This window comes from Lutra lutra, chromosome 8 (genome assembly GCF_902655055.1).
Source record: "Lutra lutra chromosome 8, mLutLut1.2, whole genome shotgun sequence".
In the NCBI taxonomy this organism is placed as follows: Eukaryota; Metazoa; Chordata; class Mammalia; order Carnivora; family Mustelidae; genus Lutra; species Lutra lutra.
In genome coordinates, this window is record NC_062285.1 from 39296142 (window position 1) to 39312814 (window position 16673).

Here is a 16673-nt window from a genome sequence, read left to right on the forward strand (position 1 = left end):
TTATTGATGGTGATGATAATATGTGGTATGTAATCTTATGTGCCACTTTGGCTGCTAATTTCCAAAATGAGGAGGGAGGAATTTAAAGACCCAGCCCGCTCTGGGGGTAGCAACAGCATTCTCGACAACTCACATAGAACCTTTAGCTTCTGGTCCTTGAATTCCTTCTAAGGTGGCACGTTGGCAATCCAGCCTTTGGATGGTGTGGGCTCACCTCCTGCCATGGGTGTTCGAGACACTGGGCAAGAATTAGGAGAGAGGGAAATAATTGCTTTCTAGGTCCACAAGCTCACCCAGTGTAGATTTACTGAAATGCCTAATATATGGACAAGTTTCCCCACACCTCCCCACCCTCCCCAATTTTGAGGCCAGACCTCCCCGGGTTTGAATCTCAGCTCTGCTGTGTGTTAGCTGTGGGATCTGGGGAAGGTGTTTAACTTAGGTGTGCCTCAACATTCACAACTGTAAAATGGGGGTAATGGCACTGATTCTGTAAGGTCTGTGATGACTATAGGAGAGAGCGTATGTTAAAACCTCACACAGTGCCTGGAACGTAAATCCTATTACATTCTTAAAGGCTCCACATGCCACATTGTTGGAGGGCAGGCAATTGGGCCAACGACCCTGTGGGACTCCCTAGAGAGGGCAGCTGGGATAAGAGAATGCGGCCATCCTTTACGGGGTGCCAGTCCGCAGAACGGCTTTCCAACTTCTTGGGCACATATGTGTTTATTTACATTATTTCGACAGAGTTCAGAAGTGGGCTTAAACCCCTGAATTGACCAAAAGGCTACCTTCTGTAAGTTAAGAAACAAAAACATATATAGCAATGAAAAATAGAGCCCAGGGCTACAACTACAGTTAAGGATAACTTTCCTAAGGGAGGGATTCATGATGGCTGCTGGAGGTGTTATTCTTATCCCAAGCTCTGGGTCCCGCAGCTCACTTCACCTTCCAGAACCTCAGCTGTGACGAGAAGAACAGTTCCAGTGATTTCCAGCCTTAGATTGCAAAGCAAGGCTTGGAGGCCTTGCTGTGCCCCCTGGCCAGCCTCCCCCATCCTCTTGTGCTCTCCCCTCTGCACTTAAAACAGGATGTTTGCCTGGCTTGGCAGGTTTGGGTTGGTTCTCTGTAGGTACTCCACTCTGAGAACAACTCCCTCGGGGCTGTGCTTTTTAATCTTAGCTGCACCAGAACCACCTGAGGACTTTGTAAAAGTCCCTATTCCCAGGCTGCACTCCTGGGGGGGAATGAAAGCAGGATCTCAGAGGGAGTCCCCTGAGAGACTATGGTTCCAAGGCCAGGCCTTCCTCTAACTCAGGCTAGCCCCTGTGCCCACGTTCAGTGCTTTGGGGTCCTTCAGCTGTCCGTAACCACAGATGGGCGGACTGGGGCTCTGCAGACAGTTTCTGTTAAAACACGGGTTAGCAAGTCTCCCAAGCTCTGTGGGCCCCACGGTCTCAGCCGCGTAGTCCTCCTTGTTCTTCTGTTCGTTTCAGCCTTTTAAATACATAATTTTGGCTCATAGGTCATACAAGACAGTTTGCGGACCGCTGGAGAATAGCATGTCATGCAACTGTCAAATGTAATAATGAAAATAGTTGTTTACAGCATTACTTAGATAATAAATTAAAACCCAGGTAGAAAGTAGGCCAACTTGAAAGGAGTAAAGGTACAAAGTAAATGTGGTTTCTTTGCTGTCTCTAACTACTTCTTCTAACAGGTCTTTCTATATTAAAAAAAAGAGAAGAAAGAAAGAAAGAAAGAAAAGAGGTAGAAAGAACTCCTATTTCAGTTCACGGTGCTAGTAGTTGTTTCCTAGTACTCACTGGGAACTAGAGGTTTCCAGCCCACTGAAAAGCTCTTAGCGGGCAGCCATGCTATCAGAAAGTGTTAATTGCTTTCTGAGTATTTCATTCTGGCCCAGCACTGCTAGTCCTAACTTCCAGTCTCCCTGCCTCACCTCTCTCCCCACAGAGAGAGGGACTTATTTCTTCTGGAAGGCCCGGCTTCCCTAAGCCTCTCTCTGTGCAAAAAGCACCCCAACATGTGGAGTCACCCAAAGAGCACCTGCTTCTTTGTAAACCAAGCCACACCCTTCCCCATCCTGAACCATCAGCTTGGTTTCGGTATAAAAATGGTCATGCCTAGAACAAGCCAGCCAGTATCTTTGAACACACACAAGAACTCCTAGAAGCTTTTCGCTTTCTGGTGCATTCCAACCCTCAGACAAAATGCCCCCCCGCCCCCCCGCACTCCTGTCCTTTGTTCCTTTCTTTTGGGTTTCTTAAACCCACTAGAACCTGTGAGTAAATGATCCAAGCCGACTTTTTGAAAATGTAAATGATTTAAAGCAGAAGGATGGAGATGTGAACAAGGAGATAGAAGCCTTTTCTGTTTTCCAAACAACTAAGTGACTACCTGGAATCCGAGGGCACTTGAATGGCCCACTCATTTAAAGGACGTGTTCTACCCCAAGTCGGCCAGAACCATCTAAAAATGGGACCAAAACAGGTCAAGGGTTGAAACCCAGCTGGCTTCACGAGCAGGCTTCCAGCTTAGACTCACAGTGCCCTGTGCTGAGAAGGGCCTTGTGCTTGGTTTAATGCGAGGCTGTTGGCATCTTGGAATTTTTAACAATTTAATCTTTGAGCTTGTTTTTTTTTTTTAAGATTTTATTTATTTGACAGAGAGAGATCACAAGTAGACAGAGAGGCAGGCAGAGAGAGAGAGAGAGAGAGAGGGAAGCAGGCTCTCTGCTCAGCAGAGAGCCCGATGCGGGACTTGATCCCAGGACCCTGAGATCATGACCTGAGCCGAAGGCAGCGGCTTAACCCACTGAGCCACCCAGGCGCCCTGAGCTTGTGTTTTATAAGTGAAGCCGCATGGGACGGTGGGCGTGACTGTGAGCAGAGAGAAATTTGGTGCGTGTCCACTTTTCCTTGCTGATCTCCTTGGATCCACGATGCCCCACGAGCACAGAGTTCCTGGGGGTCCTCCAGACGTGGCACTCAAGGAGCCTCCAAGAGTACAAGATAAGGTGTTTGGTTTCCGATGGAGCAAGCGGGGGGCTGGTGGCCCAGGGAGGGCAGGCTCTCTGCTGGAGCCAGAGCAGGGTTCAAGTGCAGAAAGCAAGTGATGCATTGTAAGAAACGCTAGCAACCAAGGATTCTTAGGATACACTGTCCTTCCCTGTTCGTGGCACTTCCAGCATTAGTCACCTACTAATGCTGAAAATGAACAGAAGGGAAGCGGAGCCGTGTCCGTGTTGGGCATGGTTGCTTTTCCTTTCAGCCGTTTCTTTCTCCTTAGGCTGAAAGTGGGGTGTGATAGTGTGTTGACGAAGGTGCATGTATCAAGACGGAAATAAAAACGTTGAGGTCATTTTGTGCATCATTTCCAGTGTGGAGAAGAACAAAACATGCGCTACAACATATGAATTGTGTGACTTTGGTGATTCTACATAGGAGTTAAGTGCTATTTTATTTTGTTTTGTTTTGTTTATTTAAGCAAGTCCCTACTTAACACGGGGCTCAATCCTATGACCCTGAGATCAAGAGTCGTACGCTTTTCCGACGGGGCCAGCCAAGGTGCCCCTACTTGCATTTAAACCTGGCATCACACACTATCAGGATGAATTAGTAAAATTCATGCTAATAATTAAAACGAAATTAAAATTAAATTAAAATTAAAATTTTAATTTCTCTTTACTTAGAATGCCATTGAGTAGCAAATAAAACCTACCATGACAAGTCAAGAAAGAGACCACGGAAGACAGGAAAAAGCTGTATATTTTAGTACTTTAAGGGACATTTTTCCTGCTTTTTGAGCGAGGGGTCTGCCATTGCATTTTGCACTGGGTCCGACAAATTATGTAGCCAGCCCTCCTCGAGGTACTACTTCTCCCTGAGGCCCAGTCTCAATGATGACTGATAACCTCCCTCCTGACTCCTACTGTTTGCCCAACTTGGTGCTAGTTGCCAGGGACAAAAAAAAAAGTCAATAAACGTAAATTTCTCTCCTCGTGCAGTGGAATAGAATTCTGAAACCATGGTATAGGACATTGTTTTCCAGGGGTCAGAACCCTAGAACTTGTCTGCCGAAGAGGGTCAGAGAGAGAAAGGTCTTTACAATTTGTCCCGAGCACTTATAGAAACGTGGGCCTTTGCTTGTCAGAAAAAAGCTATAGCGGCTAGCTACCACACCTACGCGATCAAACAGGATAATGGGAAAACTGTTCATAATTTTGCAATCTGTCCCAAACCTCAGAAAAACTGGACAACACCAGCCCAGTCCTGCTCTTTGTCCTTTTTGCTTCTGATCTTTGCAACACACTAGAATCTGTTGGTTAAATGGTCTAAACCGATCTTTTAAAAATGTAAATGATAGAAAGCGGAGAAGACGACACTGGGTATTGAAATCACTACCGCTTTATGGTCTTTGATCAATTGCTTCCAATGGAGAAACAAATTTCCCTTTACACTGAAGTGTGGCTGACAAAAATCTTTCAAAACATGAGATCCCTGTTCAAAGAAGAAGAAGAAGAAGAATCTGGAAGTCAGGACACAGGTGGGAACCACTGCGGGGTTCTCCCCCGCTGCCTGCCGTCAAAGAGGGTCAGGGCACTCTACTTCAGTTCAAAACTTACTACTTCAAAACAGATCACGGGACGTCAGAGAAATTTCCTTTAACATTTCCCGAACCTCTGTAATAGCCTCAATCCTTGAATTCTTGGCATTCTGCAGTAAAAGCCCTTAAGCCTTTAAGAAGGGCTGATGCATACACGGGGCACTGAGACACTTAAATCCAGCTGTAACCTGCACGCAGCTGTGTGGGGAGCAGAATGGCCCAGGGGGAAATGCACCCAGAGGAGGAAAGGGGTGGCCAGCTGGCCCGGGCGTACCCCCGATGCCCAGCATGCAAGATCAGGGTTGGGATGCGTGGTGCAGCAGTCACCACCTGGCGGGTCCCCCGGTCACCATGAACACTTGTCCAGAGTGCTCACCTCTCAGCCCACGCCTGGGCACTCTGTGCCCCTCAGCCATCCATCCATACCCAGGCCAGCTGGGAGTTAGAGATTGTTCTTTGGTTGGCAGAAGAGGAACCGAAGCTCAATGAGGTTGCATAACACACGGAGGGTCCCCTGGGAGGAAGGGACAGGGCCGGGATTCCAGGCTGGAGTGCCTGACCCAGACCTGGGCTCTCTGCCTTCCCTACTCCTAGCCCCACGGCCCTGGTGAGCGTCCCCCCAGGTACTGTACGTTCAGCTGTTCTCTCCTCTCTTCCCCAGAGGGACTCTAATCTCCTCACAACTAGATGCCTGAGGTCAGGGGCCAGGCCTTTAGGTACTCGCAGGCCAGGAGGCTCAGAGGAGGTGCCGGGTATCTGTGCACACAGGCCAGCCACCCCTTCGGCTCTGCAGCGCACCCCCTTGTAAGTACAAACCTCAGGAGCCCAGGAGCCCACGAGCAGCCAGAGCAGGGATAGCTACAAGAAGCAAGGTCAGCCGTCAGAAGAAATTGGTCGGGGGAGGGGGATGTCTGTGTTCCCTATCTCCTTTCCACTTCTTTCCATAGTCTCCCCCCTCAGCCACGGCCCCAAAACAACCCTGAAACAAGTGAAACTCCTTCTCCATTGCACGGTGTGCTATTAATATATAATATTGCCATTACATGTTATATACTCTTAGTACATACTATTACATACTCTCTGTATACTACTAGATACTATACATATTATTAGGTACTATGTTTTACTATATACTAAATAGTAACATAAATAATAATAAATAACAATATAATAGTAATAGTATATATAGTATTATATACTATAATATGTAACTATAAAATATGTATTTATATATTAATAGCATGTAATATTTAGCATATGATATTACGTATTATATACTATACGGCATTAATGCATCGGAACATAATTCATATATATAATATTATACATTATATAACTACATTAGAGTATACATGTCTTATATTAATTCTCATGGGGTTTAACAAAGGTGGTGGTCAACATGGATTCTGTGCCGAAAACCTGAGCACAGTGCTGGGGACGGGAGCCACAGGGCCACCTGCAAATGTATTTACAGGAAGAGATGACCTCGGGGCCAATAGGGCTGCTGTAAATGCGGGTCAGGGTGCACCATCACGTTGCTGTCTCCTAGGCTCAGGAATGGCTCAGAGAGAGGGCTCCGTCCCACCGCCAACGGCTCAGGAATAAAGCACACTGAGTGGATATCTATTGGGCAGGAGGCCCGTCTGGACGGTCGGCCTGGGAACACACGCCCCCACCCCAGGGAGGATGATGACAGACACACTCACCCTGAACAGGCAGCTCTCCAATATCAGAGTGTGGTTTATTGGCTTTGTAAATAGTCAGTGTCCCCCCCTGCTCATCTCACACATGGTTCAGAGTTCCCACGGACCGCTGGCTGCTGCTGGGCTGTGTGCAAAATCATTTTCATATTAACCTTGTCCAAAAAGTCAGGAGGTTAAACCGGTTGCGAGAAAACAACCCTATGTCGATTTCCCTGGCCAAGCAGAAGCAATCTGTGGCATGTGAGTGTCTGAATCACGGCCATTGGTCCTCCTTGAGGGCCAAGAGGGCACTATTTCCAGCTGGAGAACTATGATTTCAACTTGGACTTGAAAAGGCCCCTAGGGGTCTTCTGATACAATGGGTTTCTAGTTTTATCTTAGTGGGAGGGCCCTTTCTTCAAAGGAAATCCTACCTGGACACCAGCCCATAACTCAGATTAACCCCCAGCTGTTGGAGTGAGGGACCCAAGGCCCTGCTTATGGAGCTCGTTCCTCCCTCAAAAGCTCCTAGGAACACAACTTGAAAAGCATGCCGCAGTTCCTTGCTTAGTAAGTTATTTGCTCCCTCATGGACACAACCTTTTTTGAGTACCTACAGTGTTGCAGGGGCTGGTGAGCCACTGGGTGGAGGACTGGGGCAGGGCCCTGCTTTCCTGAGTCTTCCAGGTATGGCAAACTTGGCAAAGCTAAGTTCAGACCATGTAAATGCTGTGAAGGGATCAGATCAGGGAATGTGCTTGTGGCCCAGGAGGAAGCTGCTTTTGATAGGGGATGGGGAAAGGCCTCTCTGAGGAAGTGGAACATGAGCAGAGGGCAGAACAACTGACTGGACAGATGCCCTGATTTTGACCAGTGAGGAAGCAGACCCAAAGAGGTGAAGGGACATTCTCCAGGACACACAAGTTGAGAGCCGAGCCAGAACTTGACCCCAGGTTTCCAGGCCCCCTGGCCAGGGCCTACTTTCCTTTCTCAGTGTTTACTACACAGCTGCTACACGCAAATAAGGCTCTGTGATGGGGGAACATCCAAGTGCCCCCAAAACCCCAACCCTGCCCTGGTGTTCAGGGCTACCTATCATGACTCTTAACTTCTCAGCCTTTCTCGGCTGGTTTCAGCCTGGCTCTGTACCCCAGAAGACAGAACCAGGCAGCTGACATCCCACACCCATGACGTTGCTTGGGAAAATGTCCTCCTCTCCTATCACCCTGGCTTCAAACTGTGGAAAGGGCTCCTTACTGCTTTTGTTGGCTGCATGAAGATAAAAGCAAGATGGTGGCTCACTTGGAGGAAAGCTCTCTGGAAAGTCAAGTTGCTCTAAGGTTACACAACTCGAAAACCAACCAAGCCAGTTTTCCTTCTGGGCTGGAGAAGGCTTTCATACAAAACCCCTGGTACCGCCAGATCTGTACGTATCTCACACACCACGAGTCCATTGCTGGGCTCTGAGCCCATACTCCTCTGATGCTGAATATCAAGGGAAGGAGTATGCAAATGGCTCCCTTAACTACCCCCAACCAAAGAGCTCCAGGCCCTCAAAGTGTTCCCCAAGCCTCAGACTCTGCCCCATGAGCCCACCATTTGCCCTTCGCCCTAGCAGCCTAAGGCTGTCCCAGCCCTTGCCCAGGCATTAGCCAATTTGAGCCTGAAGACACCCCCTGAGGTAGACAGGACAGCAGTTTTAAGTCCCATTTTGCACACAAAGCTACTGAGCCCCAGGGAGACCTTTGCAGGGAACATGGCTAGTAACATAGTAACAACCACTGAATTCTGATTCAAACCCAGGGTGCCAGACTCCAAAGGTAGCTATCGTCATGTTGCTCACAAATTAAACACTCTGGTCTAATTCCACACTCTTCCCTCTCTCAGCCTTCCACCTGCATCTTATGACCTGGAGGGTACTTAGGAGGGTTTCCAGAAGCTGCCTCTTCTCTCTGTGCCACCCCTGCCTCCTACTGTGTGTCCCCAAGCTGGAGAGGTCTGGAGCAATTTAGACCCAAGGTGAGATGCTCTCCTGCCCAACCCGCCTGACCCCTCGTCGTTTTTATATTTTTCAGCCAGTTCACGCTTGTCAGTACCGCACATACCACTGGGGAAACAATGCACCCTGGAACCCTCCATATCTTCCTTCTTCCCATACCAAACCAGCCAACTGCACCTGCAGGAGTGGACAGGCAAACACAGGTGATGGGGCCTGCATAGCCATGTCCCCACAAAGACAGATGTGTCCCCATGGGACAGAGAAGGCAGATCTGTGCCTGCAGAAGCCACACCAGCTGCCGGCATTTAGCAAACTCTATTCTGCAGGGAGTACTGAGCCAAGCTCTATACAATTCTAGTCAGGATTACTCTGGACCGGTCGCCCCGGGGGTTATGCCCAAGAGCCAGCTACTAGAATTCAGGTGGACAAAGAGAATGACATTTCCAGGAGAGAGGCCTTGAGCCCGCTGGGCCGGCAGGAGGCACTCAGAAGCCCAGAGCCCTGTCCCAAGGCCCTAAGTGCAGAAAGGCGGGCTCGAGAGTGTAATTAGGGACACAAACGCTGCGACCCCGGCAGAGTCCGGTGCGCGCCCGCGTCCACCTAGAGGGATCCGAGGCCTCCTGCCCCCCACCAAACCCCTCCGCATCCAGAGTCGGCTGGCCCCCGCCCGCCCAGGCCCCGCTAGCGTCCGGCTAGCCACGGCTGGCCACCGCACCGGGAGGGAGGTGGGGATGCCTCCTCCCTGCGGAGCTGCCGCGCGACCTACCTGCCGCCCCCCCCTCCCCTATCCCCGCGCGTCCCCGCCCCGGCCGGCCCTCCCGGGCCTCGCGCCCTGCTCCGCCGCCCGCACTTACCGGGCCGCGGGATGTCCGCACGCAGCGACGGGAGCCGAAGCCTCGGGAGGCGCGGCGGCGCTCCGGGCCCTCCCAGCGGGACAGGGTCGGGGTGCTGGCCGCCCGGCTGCAGCCCAGCGCCCCGGCACTTCCTGCCCGTCCGCCCCGCCCCGCTTCCCGAGCGCCCACCCTCTCCGCTCGCCCCCCCTCAGATCCCCAGGCTCCGTTCCTCCCAGCCGGGTCGGCCTCGCCCAGAAGCCCGGAGCTGGGCCGCGTCTTTGTTTGGGAGTTGGCCTCTCTTCAATTCGGAGCTCGCAGAGCCAATTAAGTCGGAGTTAGGGGCAGCTGTGTGGTTGCCCGGGATCCCTGCGGGGAGGGGAGGGGCGACTCACAAATCTCCCGTCCGCCCGCAGCTCCCCGCCACCGCTCCCCCTTCCCCCGCCCTGGGGCCTCTCCCGGGTCTTACTTTCCCCTAGGCTGGTGCAGGGCTCAGGCCCCGGCAGAAACTGGCTTATGGGGGATCCCAGGGACTCTAGGCTCAAAGCCCCTCTCCTTCTCCCTACCCGCATACATAAGGAAGACTCCCATCAGGACCTTGTCCCAGCGAGAGCCCTGTGGTCCGCGGGCTTGGCTTTCTGTTTCCTGGGCCCAGGGAGCATTAAGACCTCTTCCCTGACTGGAGAGAAGCGGAACGGTAGACACAGAGCACGGGCCCTGCTCTGGCTGAGAACAGGTGCAAAGCTGCCCAGAACCGGGCTCTGCTCTTGCCCGGGGAAGCCTATTATTTCTCAAAACAACAAAGGCCTGTGCTTACCCAGCCACGTTCTTCTGAAGCTTGGCTGCAGGAAGCAAGGTTACCCATTTACCAGGGGGCGAGGTCAGGGAGGCCACTGGAAGCCGGGATTGCTGACAGAGGCATAGCCCTGGAGCAGAAATCCGCAGAGTGGACCAGGTGGAGGTTGCAGGAGGTGACTACAATGGTCCCTGTGAAGGGCAGGCCTGAAATGGGGGTGAATGTGGAAGATGCAGGGGCGGGGGGTGCCACTGGGCTTGCCGTGTTGCAGATGGAGGGGTAGCCAGGGGGTCTGAAGAAGTACCTGCCCCTGCCAAGCTGCAAGTCTGGAGGAAGACCCGGGGTGCTGCGAAGCAGAGGGAAGACAAGATGGAGGGAGTCTGGACAATGCAGAGAGGGCCAGGCTGAGACCAGAGCCCAGCTCAAAACGGAGCCAGGGAAAGAAGCTGACACCATCCAGGAGGGTGAGCACTTCTGCACGATGCCCAAATCCAGGAGAAGCCTGGGCTACAGGGACACTGAAGAGGAAGGTGCCTAAGAAAGCAGGTTGGAAACAAAGAGATCTTTGGGAGACTTTTGAGAGGATCATCTCAGGAGTGGGGAGTATAAGCCGCATTGCCCTTCCTTGGGGACATCTGATCCAACAGTTGATGAAGGGATACAAAGGCACATCCCTTGGCTTTCATACCGGAGGACCCCAGCTCCTGATCTTCCCAAGGGATCAGCGGAGGCCTTTGTGGAAACCGCACCTCAGTTCAAGTTTGCTCTCTGTCCAGTCCCATTTCCTCAATTTCTTACAGGTGTTGTTCCCAGCTCTTCCTGATAGACCTCCTACCTGTAGATCTCCATCTCCATGCAAAGTCTATTTTCCAGAAATCTGACCTGAAATGTAGGGTCAGAGAGAATGGGAGAGTGACGTAGAGGGGGCGAAGGCAGAAGGCATGAACTTCTGGCACCAGCGTTAGGGAGGGGAGGCAGAGCATATGGCAGGAGAGAGGCCTGAGCAAGCAAGGACTCTGATGGCCTCTCCCTCTGAACTTCGTGCAAGATGTCTAATGAAGCAGACCTCTCGTGAAGACCTTGACCTCTACTGAAGTAGTTTCAAGAGATGCAGGTTGTCAGAAAAAGTCAGAGGAGGTGGTGTTAAAGGATAAGACAGAAATGGGGAGGGAGAGAAGAACTCTTCACAGTAGAAAAAGGTTTTCCAAAGCCTGGCAGAAGAGAGAAGGGAAGCAGGCCTGAGAAGAGAGAATGCTGTTGGTGGGTAAGGATGAGGGGAAGTACGTGTTCACAGGAAGTAACATTAAACCAGTAATTCAGAAAGAGAGGGTTGGAAAGTGTTCTTCAGGGACCTTGTAGCAATATGAGAGGGCAGGTGATGAATGAGCCCTGGGACCAGGATATCCCCTCTCCAGCACTATCCCCAGGAACATTAAACATCTAGAGCAGAGAACCAATAGAAATACGATATGTAATTTACAATTTCCCAGTAGCCACATTAATAGATGTAAAAAGAAGAATTAGGTGAAATTAATTTTAATGATACAATTTTATTGCACACAATATATCTAAAGTATGTATCGTTTCAACATGCATCAATATCAAAATTATTAATGAGCTATTGTAAGTTTTCTTTCTGCTAAGTCTTCCAACTCTGGTGTGTATTTTATGCTCAGAGCACATCTGAGTTTAGACACTACATTTTCAACAGAAATGCTTGATCTGTATTTAGATTTCATAAGGGTCATGGTCAAAGAAATAGAGTTACAAACCTCAGTTTCTCCGTGCGTACTTATGCTTTCCAATAACGAAAACCAAATGGTCAGGTTTAAATGGAATTAAAGTGAATTGAAATAAAAAATGTAGTCTTTCTGCTGCACTTAGCACATCCCAAGAGCTCGACAGCTGCACGTGGCCAGTGGGAACCACACCACAGAGGTCTAGCATACGAATTCCTGAACTTGTGGATTTTGTCTTGTTTTGTCTTCACCTCCTGTGAAAGGACGGGCCTTGCCCCCACCATGGCTCCACTAACAAGATCCTACTCCATTCCATTTTATTTCACAGGACCCACTTGAAAAAGAAGAGGGAACAGGTGGAGAATCTAAGATCTGTGGGAAGGGAAAGGGGGTCTGGCTTGGGCCAGGTGAAGAGTGTAGAGAATGGGACATGAGTCGGTTGGTTCAGTTACTCTGTGTTTACGGGAAGAACGTTGTCATTTCTTTGCCCAGGGATTGAACTGAGAATGCAAGAGACAGCTCTTGTTGTCATGGTCTCCCCAGTTGGTGGTTTCCCCTGAGCTCCAAGCACTGGCCTAGTCACAAACGTTTGGGTGTGAGACCTGTGTTCCTCATCTAGGCCCCCCTGCTAGGGGTCAGCAGCTTCTGCTTTCAGTCCTCACTCTGGCACCATATACCTGTCTGACATCTGATAGACTGATCCAACAGGGAGAGCTGGAGTGGAGAGGTTGTAGAGACTTTCTGAGAGATGTAAAAATAATATTAATAACACTAAGACTCCATTGCTCTGAAATGACTTGCCCCTATCCCCTCCATGCCGGCATAGGGCCCGATATCCTTGCTCCCCGCCAATGGTATCTGTATACGTTCCTAGAAATAAAATTTCTATATCTATTCCTTGAAATAGAATAGAGTCACAGAAAATACCTTTGTGTGCATGTGGTTGGTTAGACATACGCATACACACAAACACACACAGGCACACCACACCACACACACAAGAGTACGATCTGTTTTTGGTGTCCTCGGGATGTATGGCACATTAGCTTAGTTTAATATTCAGGTTTTACAATTGCAGGCCAGGAAACATAAAAGTTGGACGTCTCCATCCCCTGAGCATAAGCCTGTCTCTGAGAGCAATTTCCAGTCACTCCCTAGGAAGGTTGCAAGGAAATGAAGGAGCCCTTCATGGTCTCTTCTCCTACCTCCCTGACATTCCCGCTGGGTTAAGCTCCCATGCTGCTGTGTTCCTGATAAGAACTATTTGTACAGACTCTGAGCCATTCCCAAGAAAAACAGCTGTGTTCTTGGAGGTAGAAAAACTCGGGTAGAAGTCACACCCACTGTGTTCCCGTATGCTGCGTGTCTGGCAGCCTGTTTCCCCTTTAAATCCTTAAAAACGGGGAGAAACTCCTCCTGAGAGTCTTTCTACCCTTTTAGAGAGTGGAAACTAGCCTTGGTTTAATCATCCATGTGAACAATGGAGCTACGTAGCATCTGGTCAGCACCTTTCCTCTTCCGGAAGTACTGGCAAATGATCAGATGTTAAATATTGATCAGTTTCGACTGGCTTGAATTCAACCTGAGTTTGACTATGAACATGGTGGCTTAGCCTACTCATTTTTGTGATGATATCTGGTGTTTTATAGGAGCTGGCAAAGAAATGGTCGTGGAATCGAACCATACAACCTCAGGTATAGTTCCCACGAGAAGATGTTATACTAAATGTAGGAGTTTTTAAACTGTTGTGAGGTAGACTTCTAATGACATCAGGAATACTCATTGTGCTAATTAGTGCTTAAAATAATTGTTGATCTTTATTAACAGTGTCAAAATAATCTCTTAGATGTCCAGTTGCTTGAAATGCTCTCTTGGCATTCTATGTGAAGGACTTTATAGCCTGGTTCTCTCCCAGGAGAATATTATTTAAGGCAAAACATAGAAAAGCACATCTAGGGCACAGCAAACATAAGTACCGACAGCTGAGCAAATATATAAATAACATACAAAGTGACACTTAAATATTTACAGCTTGAATTTTTTAGTATGTGTAGCACATTCAGCTAGTCGTCTTCCATCTTCCTCAAGTTTTCTAGAAACTGCTTCTAGAACTGGGGCAGAGGCTTTTCCAGGCATCCAAGGTCATCTGCTGGGGAGATAGAGAAGCCTTTGGATAAACATGGTGAATATTCCCAGAGCATCTATGTTAAATTTACTTGGGAGGAATAAATTTTCAATATATTTTCAAAATATAATATCTGTATATGCTGATTATAGAAGAATTTGATCAATATAAAATATTAAGGAAGAAGGTAAAGTTATCTGAAATCGTAGCCATCAGAGATAATCACTATATTATTTTAGTAAATTGTGTCTGTGTGTGTATGTGTAAGCAGATTTATTTCATTTTAGAATATATTCAGTTATCTTTTTATGTCAATGGATTTAAGAATATATTATATCATTTTTGCTATAATATATGGATGTACCAGAGTCTATTTTACCAATCCTCTCCCTTATGGATGGATATTTAGGAAGTTTCCAATAAAATAAGTATTTCCAATATGGTTATGCAAACTTTTTTTCACATGAATCTTGCTTACCTATTCAACTGTTTCTTCGTGATAAATATCAAGAAATAGAATAGCAGAAAATACAATTTTTTTGTGTGGATACACACACACCACATACATATATACAAGTATATACATTTATATATATATATATATATAATGTAATACACGGAAAAGTTGGTAGAATATGTTTAAAAAAATGTTTTTGGTAGGACACGTTTCAAATGTAAATACAGTCACTACCTTTGGAGCGAGGACTGGGATTGGGAATATAGTTAAAGAGGAATTTGATCAAACCTGTAATGTTAGTGTTTCACAAGGAGGAAATACCTGTGTAACTTGAACTTAGTTAGCATTAAAGGTAAGAATAACAACAGAAAAGGACAAGATGAAGTAGTTACCAGTTGACTATCACACATCATTGGAAATAAAACTGTATGCTTTCTTCCACTGAAGAAAAATGAAAGGTAAATGTTGGAAGAATAGAAATAGGATATATAGGGACACCTGGGTGGCTCAGTTGGTTGGACGACTGCCTTCGGCTCAGGTCATGATCTCGGAGTCCCAGGATCGAGTCCCGCATCGGGCTCCCAGCTCCACGGGGAGTCTGCTTCTCCCTCTGACCTTCTCCTCGGTCATGCTCTCTCTCACTGTCTCTCTCTCAAATAAATAAATAAAATCTTAAAAAAAAAAAAAAGAAGAAAGAAATAGGATATATAAATGGCAAAACACTAAGAGGAAAAAAAAAAAGAAAACAACACCTGGAATTTTGATTAACCCAACAAAAGTAAGGAACAAAAGAAAGAATAGGAACAACTGGAAAGTGTAGTAAGTAAAAGATACAAGTATACAGACAAAATAAACCCAAAGATGCAATGCTTGCGATTTCATATGATTTGGTTGAAGTCTCCATTAAGAGGTAGCAACTCTCACATTGCGTAACAACACAAAATTCAGTTAACTATTGGTTTCAAAGGGATACATAAAAAATACAAGGCCAGAAAGTAGCAAAGTAAAGAAATGAAAAAGATGTGTTAACCAAGGAAATGTTAACACCAAGAAATAGGTGTATCAATATTAACATAAATGAAATGGAATTGAAAATGAAAAGAATTAATAGTCCAAAAAGAAGATTTTTGTTTTGTTCTTGTCCACTCATGAAACTTTGTGCAGTTTCAAAACAGAACAATAGCTCAAGGAGACAAAAAATAACCGAGGATTTAGAACTGTACTGTCCAATTCAGCAGCGACCAGTCATACACTATAGCCAGCAACCAAGAGGCTACAGAACACCTTAAATATGGCTCGTTCAAACCGAGATGTGCTATCAGCAGAAAACACATATCAGATTGCAAAGATTTAGTATGAAAAATAATACACAATATTTCATTAGTATTTTAAAATAGTAAGTGTTGAAATATCATATTTTAGATATATCAAGTTTAACAAAATCTATTAAACTTCATCTTAGTAGTTTTCTTTTGACTTATTTTGATGTGGCTACCAGAGAATTTAACACACATGGCACACATTGAACAGAGGTGAAGAACATTTAAATGATACAATGAATAAATACAGGCCAATAGCTATATAAAAGGAGCATTTTGAGTTATCAGAGATTTTATCATCTTTTTTTTTTAAGATTTTATTTATTTGAAAGATAGAGATACAGTGAGAGAGGGAACACAAGCAGGGGGAGTGGGAGAGGGAGAAGCAGGCTTCCTGCCAAGCAGGGAGCCTGATGCGGAGGTCGATCCCAGGACCCTGGGATCACAACCTGAGCCGAAGGCAGAAACTTAACAACTGAGCTACCCAGGCGCCCCTTTATCATCTTTTCAAACATTCATGCAATATTTATAAATTGATCAATTACCTAGACACACGAAGATCTCACAAATATCTGAAAACTCAGTCTTACACAGGCTGATATCTGACCACAGTGCTTTTTCACAACCTTACTGGAAATCCCTGGTGCATATTCCAAATGCTGTTGCCCTCCTCAGATACTGTGGGGAGTTGTCCGTGCAGGGTGAAGTCTGCAGGCGTAAGCCCCTGGAGGTGGGGATCTCTAACCCTCTCAGGAGCGGGTTAACTGAGGTCCTATTCTGCCTATTGGCCCCAGCTCACAAGATTTGTTGAGTCAGAACTCCCCTTTAGAGAGCACTGATGATGCCTGCCTCTCTGCCTACTTGTGATTTCTCTCTGTCGAATAAATAAATTAGAGAGCACTGATGACAGCTTCACCGGGGAGGAAATGCCCAGTCTTCAAACTGCTCCTTGTTTGTGGACAGCTGGGAGGGACAGCCTTGTTCAGAATTATTCAACTGATAACACTGAGGAGGGGCTCAGGCACTCTCCTCCATACAGGTGCCATCAATCTGACCGTGAACAGCTGTTCTTACTTTGAGTACTTTATTCTATTCAT

The 16673-nt window shown here is 47.3% G+C and overlaps 1 protein-coding gene across 5 annotated transcripts in view; it reads right to left on the bottom strand.

Annotated features, from left to right (window-relative positions):
• Nucleotides 1-9975, bottom strand: part of TSPAN11 (tetraspanin 11) — a 64134-nt gene extending 54159 nt beyond the window's left edge. Inside the window, exons 1-2 of one of the 5 annotated variants that reach the window (XR_007129496.1) lie at nucleotides 9165-9788; nucleotides 91-98 (exon numbers count right to left, since the gene is read on the bottom strand). The gene's annotated coding sequence lies outside the window, so the exon portion shown is untranslated. Of the gene's footprint in view, nucleotides 1-90; nucleotides 99-9164; nucleotides 9804-9957 lie in introns of those variants that run through there. The other 4 variants (XM_047742151.1, XM_047742148.1, XM_047742150.1 and 1 more) reach the window with 4 other exon arrangements.
• Between the last annotated feature and the right edge of the window lie 6698 nt (nucleotides 9976-16673).